The sequence below is a fragment of the Leuciscus leuciscus genome (assembly GCF_965113295.1).
Source record: "Leuciscus leuciscus genome assembly, chromosome: 25".
NCBI lineage: Eukaryota > Metazoa > Chordata > Actinopteri > Cypriniformes > Leuciscidae > Leuciscus > Leuciscus leuciscus.
In genome coordinates, this window is record NC_138724.1 from 11,501,269 (window position 1) to 11,514,661 (window position 13,393).

At 38.6% G+C, this 13,393-nt stretch overlaps 1 long non-coding RNA gene across 1 annotated transcript; it reads left to right on the top strand.

Annotated features, from left to right (window-relative positions):
* The first annotated feature begins 1,310 nt into the window (after positions 1-1,310).
* Positions 1,311-10,946, top strand: LOC309491142. Its single transcript, XR_014202934.1, has 3 exons — positions 1,311-2,167; positions 4,078-4,173; positions 10,208-10,946. It is a non-coding gene; the product is annotated as an uncharacterized lncRNA (long non-coding RNA).
* The last annotated feature ends 2,447 nt before the right edge of the window (positions 10,947-13,393 follow it).

A 13,393-nucleotide genomic window follows, 5' to 3' on the forward strand; every position in this document is an offset into this window, starting at 1 on the left:
TACTATTTCATTTTCAAAAGAGCTTACTGCATCTCCTCAGTACCTTGGAAACATAGTCTTGTTTTCAAGCAGATTGATGAAAAAACCTCCCTGCATTCTTACTCATGGAAGACAGCCAATCAGATTACAGCTTGCCAGATTGTGAAAGTGCTTTCCAGTTATGTGTGCTCAATATGCATCAGACTGTGGGTGTGCAGTCTCACGCTGAAAATATTCTACGATTGGCCTACTTACGGTCTCTAAACATAAAACCGGGATATGAGAAAGTATTATTACATCGACAAAATTACTCACATCTGCTTCAAGTAGGCTACATAAATGACAGATGGGTTGAAAGACACTATTTATATCATTAATTTATACCAGAAAACTTCAAGAGGATCTGTAGGAGTAATTGCTCGTTTAATGGATTTCCTCCTAATTGATCAGAAGGAAACGACGCCTCCTTGATAGTGTGATTTATCTCGATGTGGCAGTAGCCAAGTGCTTATAAGGCCTAGATGACCATTGCAGAAGCCTTGAGCATGTGGGTAAGTGCTTATGTGAACTGTCAAGGGTTTGGCTCACCCACCGGCTGGAGTCCCCAGTTCATTTGTTGAGTGTAGGGGCAAATGTTAAGCCCATCAGTGACCTGGACAGCCTGTTCTCTAGGAAGTTAGCCCACCCCAAAGCTGTGTTGAATGACTTACTGCAAATAGCTTTTACCAGGCCTTTCTAATCTACTTACCTCTATGAAATATTTTAATTTCCCATGTGGAAGTTTGAAGGTTAGAAATGTTCTGTAGATTACATCCACCCAAGCAGGGGACGGCGGATTATTTGTATATTATAATGGAGCTGATTGTCAAGGGACCGGCTCCAACATACGTTCTCAGAGGGAATGCGGGCATGTTGTTGTTTTTTTTCCCTGCGCTATAGTCACGGTGCAAAATTATTGGCTAGATCATCAACCTGAAATGTTTAATTCGGCTAAGAGGATTAAGATTCTTTACACTGTTCAGTGGCTCAGCCGGCATTTGGATTACCTGCACCTCAGACTTACTGTACGAAGTTGGAAAATAAACCTTGATAAAGATCCAGGGCCCAAACAAAGCAAACTCATTACCTGCAATGCTGAAATTATGAAATTTCTGCTACTTCTGCAACCCTTAATTATCCCTAGAAAACTGAGGTGTAGGCAGGTTTTCTTTGTTTTGACTAAGACATAAATTGACGTATTCAAAATATGGACCTTCTGTGATTTATCTCCTGAATTTCCCAAGACCGTAAGATCTTATTGCAAAGTACTTTTGTTTTCCAGAAAAAAATCCTCTTCGGCGTGATTACAGGAGATTTGGTTTTCTAAGATGTCCAAGTCACAGGTAATACCGTGAAGCAGACAATAAACACAACAAAGGCATAGTATCCAAAGAAAATCCATTTGAGCCTTGCCCAAAGGAACTCTTAGAGTCTCCTGGAAAAGACTTCTCTTCTGATACCTCGGAGAGTTCACGTACGCAGCGGGAGCCGCGAGTGGCCACGGCCGGAGACAAGGATAAAAGATCAAACTAAGAGAACCACACATGACCTGATGAAAACAACAGCTTCATTGTGCGGCGGGCGTCCTTATCGGGACCCCCTCTCATTTGCTGCTTCCTCCTTCTTTTCCTCCCCCACTTACTGCGTTTTTCATGTGGTAACAAATGTATAAGGAAGCAATGATTTGAAAGATTCTTCGGTTGGGAAAAAAAACTCGATTTGAAGCTTTGTAATTGAAAACACACATTGAGTCAGAGAAGCTGAGCTACCAGGGGAGGGCAGAGAAAGCCCCAATGAACAAAGGTTTGAATTGCGAAAGAGACAAACTAGACTCTGCGTGACATCTGACTAAATACTCTCATTGTTTTTCTCCCCAAAAACAAGTATCGCATAACCGGTGGAGGAAAAGAACAGAGGAGAGGGATGTCTGCCGAGCCCAGACCTGCTGCCTTGACTTCCCCCAGCGAGCTTCAGAAACAATCCGTCCGGTATTACGGAGACGTGCCCTTGAAAACTGTTTATCCGTCTGACTCTGTGCAACAATATAAACTTGTGAACCGTGTTTTGGAAGCATCTGTGTTTTTCAAAAGCTATGAATGGTTTCAGACCTCCTTCAAGGAAGGTTTAAGCCTCAAAGTTAGATAATAGGGTAAGTCACAAGTGTTTATATTGTAGCGGTTGCATCAATCTGTTGCACATTGCTAGAGAGGCATAACAGGACACTGACTCTGAGCTTAAATTTCATGGATATTGGTTCCAGATTTTGTTCATTCATGGAGCTACGACTCAAATCGTGCAGCATGTTGAGGAGAGGGGTGCTATTTTCAAAGCGATCCGACCTGCAATTTTTACCCGTCGGACAATAAAACGCTATGTCTAGAGACCAGAGTATCATAGAGACTGGAGGGTGGCTTTTCTGCTTTAGGACGGAAAACAATGGGTTAGCAACACCCTAGCAACCACTCAAAACACTAGAAACCACTCAGACTGGAAGAAGCACTCAGAATCCATTAGCAAATAAGGAGAAAGCTGACTACAACATTATTTCTTTTTTTTAACTGTTTTTAATAAAAATGTTTTTATTTTATTTTATTAGTTTATATCTGTGTATGGAGGCCAAATAAAATGCCAAATAAGTAAATTAATGCATCTTTTTTTTAATTTCTTTCATTTTAAATTCAGCATTAATTATTATTATTTTATATATTATTATTTATATATTATTATTATTATTTATTTTTTTGGCTGATATAAATGATGAAAAATGTCAAGGGTGATGCAACTTTCCTGATATGAAGAAAAAAGGCCTCATCAAAGGAATTAAAGTCTTGAAAATAATTTCTTAAGTAGTTTGGCATAATCTATTATTTAATTCGATTTTTAATACTTGTTTTGCAACTTTATTATTGTTTATCTCAAACAACAAAATTAACCAAAATGCTATAATGTTAATATCTGAAAAACATTTGTCTAATTTTGTCACAGTCCAACAAACTTGCAGGTTTCATAGAACTGCATATCATGTTAGCCTAGTTCTGGAAATGGAGAGGATACCAAGATTGCTAGATCTCAAGGACCTGTTTGGTTTGTGGGTGGAGATCACTTATGAAAGATGTGAATGTGCTTGATTATGTAGTGATTTGAAAAAAATTATTGAATTTTAAAAACAATTCTAATTTTAATTGGTAGCTAGTGTAGGGAAGTTAGAATGGGTGTAATGTGATTGATCTTTCGTCTGCCTGTCAACAACCTGACAACAGCATTTTGAACCATCTGGAGACGCATTAGACAGGACTGACTTACTCTATAGTATAGAGAGTTGCAATAGTCGAGATAAGTAAATGAATGATTTCCTCAAAATGTCTAGCTGAAAGAAGACTTGATTTTCTCTAAAAGTCATAGATGGAAAAAACATGATTTGACCACAGCACTAATTTGCTTCTCAAATTTCAGGTTGCATTCAAAAAGAACACCTAGGGTTTTTGCACAAGGTGTAATATAACAAGAAAGATAGCCGAGATTAAGGGCACTTTAAACCAAGTAAATTAACTTCAGTATTGTTTTCATTTAGCACCAAAAGGTTCGTTTTAATGATATTTGTGGTTCGTTTAAACAGGCTAACAGTGATCCTAAAGATTCTTTGTTTCTATGTTGCAAAGAAAGATGTAACTGAGTGTCATCAGCATAAAGATGAAATTACACTGTATTTACACTTAAAAATACACTAAAGACACATATTTCTTAAAAATAGCACCCATAGGCAACATACTGAAAATAGAATCGGACCAAGAATTAATCCCTGGGGTACACCGCATGCAATAGGACATGAGGAAGAAATATATAGACCAATAGAAACATTGAACCTTCTGTTTGTTAAACAAAACCATTTTAAAACAGTGATCTCCAGTCCAACACAACTCTCCAGCCTGGAAATGAGAGCTTTTAGCGTAAGCTCTACCAGGAAGATTCTAATGCGACATCATTCATTCATACAAATAGGTCTGGCCAATCATTGCTTGATACCTGGAGTATATACGCACTGAACTCTCTGTTTCACAGTTGATGATGCTGACGTTCCTCTTCATCTTCCCGCCACCACCAGGTTGGCCCCTGTCCATCCATCGGGGTAGGCTCCACCCCTGCCTTCGTCTTCAGGTAGGATCAGTTGAATATGCATCCCCCAGGATTTAGACTAAGGAAGGGGCCTATGCCAAAGAACTTTGCTATACAACTAAACCGGAATCATTGTAGCTCACAATAAGAAAATAAAAATATTGTGGTCGACCATGTCAAAAGCACCAAAGCAATGGCATTCCCCTTTGTCAGTTTCCAATAAAATGTAATTTAAGACTTTTAAAAGAGCAGATTCAGTGCTGTGGTGAGATTTCTTGGATTCGACTTCAGATGAGATTGCAACTGGGTCAGTACAATTTTTCCAAATATGTTAGAAAGAAATGGAAGGTTAGATAAAGACCTAAAATTTGTAAAATCAGCAGAACCAAGATTGGGCCTCTTTAACACTGGAGTTACTGTAGCAATTTTTTAGACAGCCAGGAACAATTTCTACACTTATACTCTTATTTAAGATATTTATTAGATTATGCTTAAATGTGTCAAACATTTATTTTAGGAATCAAGATGGAACAGTATCTTGAGACAAATAGGTTGGTCTCAGATGTTCAACGATGCCTTTTTACAGGTTTGAAATGAAATGGGCTCAAAATCACACCATATAGCCGAACTGCTTAAGCTGAGTTATTAGCAGAGTCTACCAAGGGAAACTTTGATCTTAAAATAACAATTTCTTAGTAAAGAATGTACAGAATTGTTCACACAGAGAGACAGAAGGTTCAGGAAAGGTATTAACAGAGGGGTTGATCACAGAGTCAATGACAGAGAAAAGGATAATACATAGGTCTATGTTGATTGTCACCAATGATCTCAGATAGATATTTAGACTTAGCAGTCTTAACAGTTTTCTGATAAACATGTTAAGAATCGTTCAACATTTCATATAAGACCTGTAGCTTGTCCTTACACCATTTACGCTCCGCACTGCTGCAAGCCTTTCTGAGCAACCGAGTTGAATCATTGAGCCAAGGTCAGATTTTAAAGATTTTGGAGCAATGAGATTCAGAAGAGTCAAACTTTTCTGATTAAAACAACTAATACGTTTTTTTTTGTATCAGGAACAAGAGGAGGTGCTAATAGCCTGTCAGCCATAGAGTAAAGGGCAGCAAATCTCACATTACTGAGTGGCGAAAAAACAATTCCAACAGACCATGGAAGGTGTATTAGCAGCTCGGCCAGGGAGGAGAGGAGAAAATAGTTTAGATTTATGGTCTAAAAAATGTATGTCATTGGTTTCAATTTCCGGAATTTGAAATCCATGTGAAAGAACCAAATCCAGCATATGACCATGGCCATGTGTAGGCCCTTGCACCCACTGTACAAAATCAAATTAATCAATAAGATAAAAAAAAAAAAAAAAAAAAAAAAAAGTCGGCCAACACAAATTACACAAACACAAATATTAAAATCACCCAACTAGTCCTCTTAATAGATCAGCAAATGTATCTAGGAAGATGTTGTTAATTTGAGGGGGGCGATAGACAGTATAACATAGAACTGGACATACCAGATCTATCTGAAAGCGCTGTAGCTCCAAGCTAGAATAAACATCAGCTGGGATGATGCGTGTAATGTACTTAAACTGTAAAAAGTGCAATCATGAGGGACAAGTTCAGAAAAGGGACTAGAGTCTCCCTCTTTAACCCAGGTTTCAGTTATAAATATGATATCCAAGATCTCTGCAGTGAAGAAATCATGCAGAATGAAAGTCTTATTGACCAGAGATCGAACATTAATTAATGCAATCCTGATCGGCAAAGGCTTGCTAGGCAAATGGCGAGCTTGATTTAACAAATGGAGAACTCCATGGTTCACTCCTCCACCGCGAATCTGGGGAGAAACGGGATGCACAGGCTCGTCCAGGAAGCCGGGGACAATCGGTCGAATCCACTGATGAGGCAGCTCCAACGAGGGCCTTGCCACATGATGGCCAGAAACAGTCTCAAACACAGATGAAGAGAAATCCAGACCGGACTTTACCCTAATGGCAACACCTGCCTGCTTCCCTCGTCTCCTGCTGCGGCCTCCTCCGAGGAACGTTGAAAGGCCGTCAACACAGAAACACAGAATGTTATTAAAAATAACATTAAAATTGTTGACAACAACACACAGGACAGACGGCTAGACACAAACACCAGCGCCATTTTGCTCATAAGCTGCCTGGTAACCGTTACACCGCATGACAGTTTTTAGAATCGTTAAATATAAACATACCTTGAAATCGGGTTGAGAAACCAACATGAATACATTTCTAAGAACTTGATGCATGTTAAACTAGATTTTCCCTTGTTGTTATTGTGGTCACTCTTATATGGCATTGAGCATCTCGAGTCCTATTGCTGTAGCCGACAGCTTATTGTATTAAACTCATTCAGTCATTAAAAAGATTTTTTTTTTTTTCAGGAGACCAGTTTCTTATTTCATTCCTGTTTGCTGACTGAAAGCCTGGTATTTCTTTGGCATCTGTCCTAGGATGCATTGGATTTGTTTTTTGTTTTTTTGGTCTCTAAACATCCTATTGAAATGCATTAGTCAGATTTTGATGGTTTGGCAGACCAATGAGACAGCTTGTTCCCGCCTCTAAAACGAAGCACCATTGTAACGTTGGTCTAATTGCCCTGGTATACGCTAGAACTGCATCTGAAAGGAAGTGGACAAAAGTTCACAGTGGGTCATTTTGGCTAGCTAAGATGAAAGCCGCTTCCATTTTTAATGAGGATTAACCCAAAAGGTCCCTTTTACTCACAACTTGGAGGCTGGCAGTGTCTTATACATGTCCTCTCTCACGCAGAAGTCCCCTGAGCTGTTGGAGGCCCCAACTCCATGTGACCCTCTCCCCCATATTGGGTCGTGCGGCCCCCTGCACATCATACACAACGCGAGTTAAATGAGTTCAGTGCCCAAATAGGGGCCTTTCATCTTGGCCTCGCAGTCCCATACTTGTTTGGAGGTCAATGTGTCAATTCGTGTAATGGAGGTCCTCCATGATCCTGTATGTGAAAAGTGTGTTAAATTCCGTGTGTGAAAAACAAATACTGACACTTGTTTTGCAACAGTGATATGATGAATAACACATTGAATTATGTGTCAGACGTGACTACGGGTAATAAATCGTATTTAATTACTCATAAGTTTGGATCTTCTCTGATCTTCCATATGAGTGCAATATCTTTCCTCTTGAGTAAGAGATGACAATTATTCATTTAAAAGAGAAGGTGGGTGGAAATGTATTTATTGAAAATAACGTGACATTCAGACATTAGCATTGCTTCCTAAGGCAAACATCACTTTTATTGCTCATAATTTGAGTTATATGTTTGAACTCATATATTAAACTTCAACATGTTACTGTAACATGTAATAGGCCTATATATATTCAACTTTGACATGGAAATTGACAAACGGGACCTTTTCATGCAAAACTATAACCTGACATTTTCTGCTAAACCATTAAGATCCTTAGCCCATTCTTAACCTTAATCTAACTTACACTACAATGTTAAACCAAAAACGAACCCTTATCCTCACTTTGGCAATGTTCAAAAGGAAAGTGTTCATCCAGAAAATCGGGTCAGACCGACCCCCAAACCAAATCCCAGCACACACACACTCTCTCTGGATTGAGGGATGGACTTCAAGTGTACAGAAGGGAAGGGGGAGTTTGTTTATGGAGGGAAAGACTTGAAATGCAAATGTTCACCACAACAGTGCCACAAGACATCAGGACACAAACTCCGCCTGACCAGTTGAGACTTGTTTACATCAATTTTCTACTGCCGCTCATCTAACAAGTAATAAGATTACCTAGCCTGATTTCACATTAGCGTTATATTGTTCTCTATTATGTTAATTTACTTTGGCACAGTATCCATCCTTCCATCCATTCTTTCATCCATCCATCCATCCATCCATCCATCCATCAAGCCAGCCAGCTGAAAAATCCACCATTATTGGCTAATTTCCACCGAGTGGTACGGTACGCAATTATTTGTTTCCACTGTCAAAAGTTCTGAATGGTACCAAAATGCCGAACCACTTTACCTAAAGGGTGGAGCTAGACTCATTGCAGAACGTTGATTGGTTGACAGAGAATCGTCATTTTTTTATATACTGTTGAAATATAATACTTCTGTTATTGTCACGAAATGTAGTTTTAAGAGTTTTTCATGCGATGAATGTAGTTGTTTAAAGCTCAAATCTGTGGTTTATTTATAAAGATTTATGAAAATTTGATCCAGGTTGTGAGATCTATTCCAGGCGATCAAGATCTGCTGTATGTCATCCATTGTTGTTTACTGTGTCGCTTTGTTCTTCGCACGAAAATGATGTTGATCGCTTCTTTTCGGCATAGGCCACACCACGCCTATCAAGTATGGTACTGTTGGCGGTGGAAACGCAAGCCGGATCAGGATTTACCGCCCCGAATTGTACTGTACTGTACTGTACTGTACCGTACCGTACCACTCGGTGGAAACGAGCCAAAACTGTCATGAATTACATGTTGGTCCAAGCTGGGTTATGCTGGCTGGAGCTGGTATATTCCTGGTCTAGCTGGTGGTCCTGCTGTTCTCAGGCAAAACTGAGCTGGTTTATCTAGTTCACCAGCCCTCCTGCTTCCTTCTAATGCTGGGGACCAGCAAACCAGCAACCAGGATCCCATGCTGGTACCAGCATGCAAAAAATGCCTTATTCTGGTATGTTTTGACCCTATACCGACTAAGCTACTGAAAGAGATGCTTCAGGAGATCATAGATCCTCTTCTTAATATCATTAATTCATCTTTGTCACTAGGATACGTACCGAAAACGTTTAAGCTGGCTATTATTAAACCTCTTATTAAAAAACGCAACTTGATCCTAGAGAATTAGTCAATAACAGGCCAATCTCAAATCCACCCTTTTTTTCAAAGATACTAGAAAAAGCAGTATCCTCACAACTATGTTCCTTTTTAGAAAGAAATGGTATCTGCGAGGATTTCCAGTCAGGATTTAGACCGTACCATAGTATTGAGACTGCTCTCATTAGAGTTACAAATGATTTACACTTATCATACCAATAATTTACACTGGTTGTATCTCTCTATTAGTGTTACTTGATCTTAGTGCTGCAATTGATACCATTGACCACAGCATTCTTTTAAATAGACTCGAAAATGATGTTGGCATTAGTGGAATTGCATTAGCATGGTTTAACTCATACTTATCTGACAGTTATCACTCTGTAGCAGTAAATTAAGAAATGTCTTATCGATCACAAGTTCAGTATGGAGTACCACAAGGCTCAGTACTAGGACCGTTGTTGTTCACTCTGTACATGCTACCCTTGGGAGATATCATTAGGAAGCATGGGATTAGTTTTCACTGTAATGCCGATGATACTCAGCTCTCACCTTTTCACGCCCCGACAAAACTTGCCAATTCAAGAAATTAACGGAATGCATAGCTGATGACTTGTAATTTCCTATTACTTAATTCTGAAAAAACAGAGTTTCTAATGATTGGACCAAAACGCAGCAGCTAGAGTTCTTGTATGTATGTATCTAGAGCTGGAAGTATGACCATATTAGCCCAGTTCTGTCAACACTGCATTGATTCCCTATTAAACATCGTCTACATTTTAAAATATTGCTGATTACTTACAAAGTACTAAATGGTTTAGCTCCCCAGTACTTGAGCGAGCGCTTAACGCATTATAGTCCTTCACGTCTATTGCGATCTCAAAACTCTGGCCAGTTGATAATACCTAGAATATCAAAATCGACTGCTGGCGGTAAATCCTTTTCCTATTTAGCACTTAAACTCTGGAACAATCTTCCTAACACTGTCCGGGAAGCAGACACACTCTGTCAGTTTAAATCTAAACTAAAAACACATCTCTTTAACCTGGCATACACATAGAAAATTATACATTCCTATTATTCAAATTAGTTAAATGATTATTAGGCTGCATAAAATAGGTCAGCCGGAACCGGGAACACTTCCTATAACACCTGATGTACCCGTTACATCATAAGAAGAATGGCACCTATGCTAATGTTAGACTTTCTGCTTATTCCGAGGTTCACTATAATCAGCCGGATCCAGGACGTATCCAGATCAGATGGAGGACCTGCACCTGGACATGACCACAACACATCCCGGAAGTGTCAGCAGAGATTGTGTCAACTAGACTCTCCCCTGTGAAGGCCTCATCGACACGACAGCCATCGGCACTGATCCTCAACAAACTCGTCTCCATACCGGCGTGACTCCGATCTTCAACTAGATGGAACTGGATAATATTCTGATTATTCCAAACCAATCTGACTCCTGACCTATAATGCTGCCTGAATCATAATCATACACTGTTCGTTCATTGGCCAGAGGAGAACTGGCCCCCGACTGAGCCTGGTTTCTCCCAAGGTTTTTTCTCCATTCTGTCTCCTGATGGAGTTTTGGTTCCTTGCCACTGTCGCCTTTTTCCACCTTTGTTGCCATTGGCTTGGCTTGATTAGTTAGGGACAATAAATGTAACATTTAATTTAATATTCAACAATAATATTGATCTGCCTGCATTGACACTATTATACAAGAACTGAATTGAGCTGGATGATGACATCATGGTTTACTCCAGAGCGGCTATATATATAAATGAACTAAATTAATAACTTTTTTAAAACAAAAATGAAACATCACTGAACTTAAGCTGGACTGTGATACTATTTTCTTCTGCATTATTTTCCTGTTATCTCTGTAAAGCTGCTTTGAAACAATCTGTATTGTAAAAAGCGCTATATAAATAAATGTGACTTGACTTGACTTCTGGTGACCAGCAATGCTGGGTTTTTCAGCAGGGTATCTAGCAAAGTTCCTTACAAGTAGTTTTTCCACAAGCCAAGATAAATACTGATATATACTGTAGATGGTGCACTGTGTCACAAATACAAAACACCATCATCGAACACACAGACACTAAAATAATGCAGTAAACATTAATTTAACAACAAAGGATGCGATATAATACCCTAATGTACATAATGGTTATTTGATATTTGAAATGAACCCAAATACACCCCTCCCTTCATTGCTCTGCCCCAAAAATCCATGAACATGCATTTTGCGTGTCTCTTTATCATAGCTTAAGTAGAGCAAAATGATGCTTCACAAAAAAAATGAAGCGAAGAAGAGAAACGAATGACAGGGAAGAACAAAAAATTAACATACAGTACTTAAGAGTACTGCTGATTGGCTACAAGTGTTGTGCTGTTCGTTCCAATCCACATTCAACAGCAATTTTCAGAAATCACTTACTGCACCTTTAAAATGAAATAAAATAATAAAATGTGAGAATTCTGGGAATGTCAATTGACAGATTTCACTGTAAATGAATAGATAATTTTTTAGTATTCAAACTAATTAAAGCCTTCATAACCTTTAGAAAACTTCAGAGTTTCAGTTTGTCTTGACTAATTGTAATTTTCTCATTAAAACATGCAAACTGGCTTGAGGTGCAGTCACATTTACTGTTGTTTGTCGATTTTTTTGCAGATAAAATCCAGTCTTTTAATAGGAATCCACGTGATTGAGAATTTCACCTGAGGGCAAATGATTTCCCCATGCAGATTTCGCATCGGGTTCAAGTTGGTCAGGCGAATTTGCTTCGTTGACCAATAGAAAACTGCTTGGTTTGAAAGAGACTTCTGAGTGAGTAAATTTTTATACACAGCTGCTGTCACAGCTTATGTCACAGCTGACAGTAGTCAATGGACATTTTTCACCCATGAAATTTAGCTGAAACTTAGCTAATCTGACCACACACCTTTAAGGAGATGAAAACTGTGCAACATAGCCATTGAGATTTTTATGAAAACATAAGCTGATTTATGATGATCCAAGTTCTTTAAATACTGCCCCCAAACACTTTTAAATCTAATAAATAAATTGAGGCGAGTCTTACTACATGTCATCAAAAGCATGACTAGAGTCTACATGCAGCGTTTTGGCTCAGCACCCCCTACTGGTCAGGAGATATGAAAAATTTATTTTTTTTCATACAACTTCTGAACGGTTTGCCCAAAAAAATCATAAACCTGGTGTCTTTTGATTCAGTGCAGCATACTGAGTCGAATGATATCCAATTTTCCCATATTGCCCCTTATGGGCGTCGGACATTTTGAATATTGTCACTAATTGCTGAATTTCATTAATGCATTAGCGTATCATTACGAAACTCAGTATGTGTCATCAGGAATAAGCCCTTAATGTTCTCAAAAAGTGTCAGAACAGCACCACCTTCTGGTCATAATTTATAATAAAAAAATAAAAAAAGTGAATAGATTTTGATTAATTTAGTCTATTCTAATGAAAATGATCTTTATAGATTCCTTGAGTCATACCGAGAACAATGATACCAATTATGCCATATTTGATCAAACTTGCTGTCTGCCATGTTGCATACAAGTTTTTTGATAGACCACACTGTTCTTGAATAAAGCATCAACGAATGTGTTGGCATGATGCCAAGCTGATTCTGAGGCTGTAACTCTGCAACACTCTGGCATATCGACACCAAACTTTTTATGTGTCATTGTCACCTCACAGCGCCACCTATTGGGTAATCATATTACAGTGATTGCATTTGTGATTTTTCAGCCATTTTGAGTAAAATAATCTAAAAACTTCTTTAATTACTTATTGTTGCCGTTTTTCAAGTTGTTGCAGCCATGCTTGCTGCTTGCAGCTATATTTCTAATTGTATTGCATTAGAAGTAAAATATCAAAGCAATATCATTGCAAACAAATGCTGTCTTAGCAACCACATTTATTATGGACATGGTTAACGTGTCAAGCGTGTCTCAAGTGTCCAGTACTTTTTGGGGTCACTGTTTGGACCCTGTAAACTATGTCTAGCCTGTACATGTGTTTCATTGAGATAATAATGCAACAATGATTTCAGAAATAGTATTTGTTTTGTGTTTTCTGAGAAGCAAAGAACATGGCAGAAGTGTTTAATTGGACTAACACTGAATGTACTAGTCAGGAACACTAGGTTTAATTTCCAATAAAACTATGAATAAATCCTTTGAGTAATGGGAAGAGCTCCCCATTTCCCACAAGGACAAATAGCTTTTGTTTCTCTCATGCATGCTCAGAGGCAAAAGGCCTTTATTGGAAAATCTTTGTGGTGTTTTTCTGAAAGATCAGTAGGACTCATTAAAGAAGTCATTATAAAAGTAGGAAAAAAAGCATATGACACATTGCAGTGC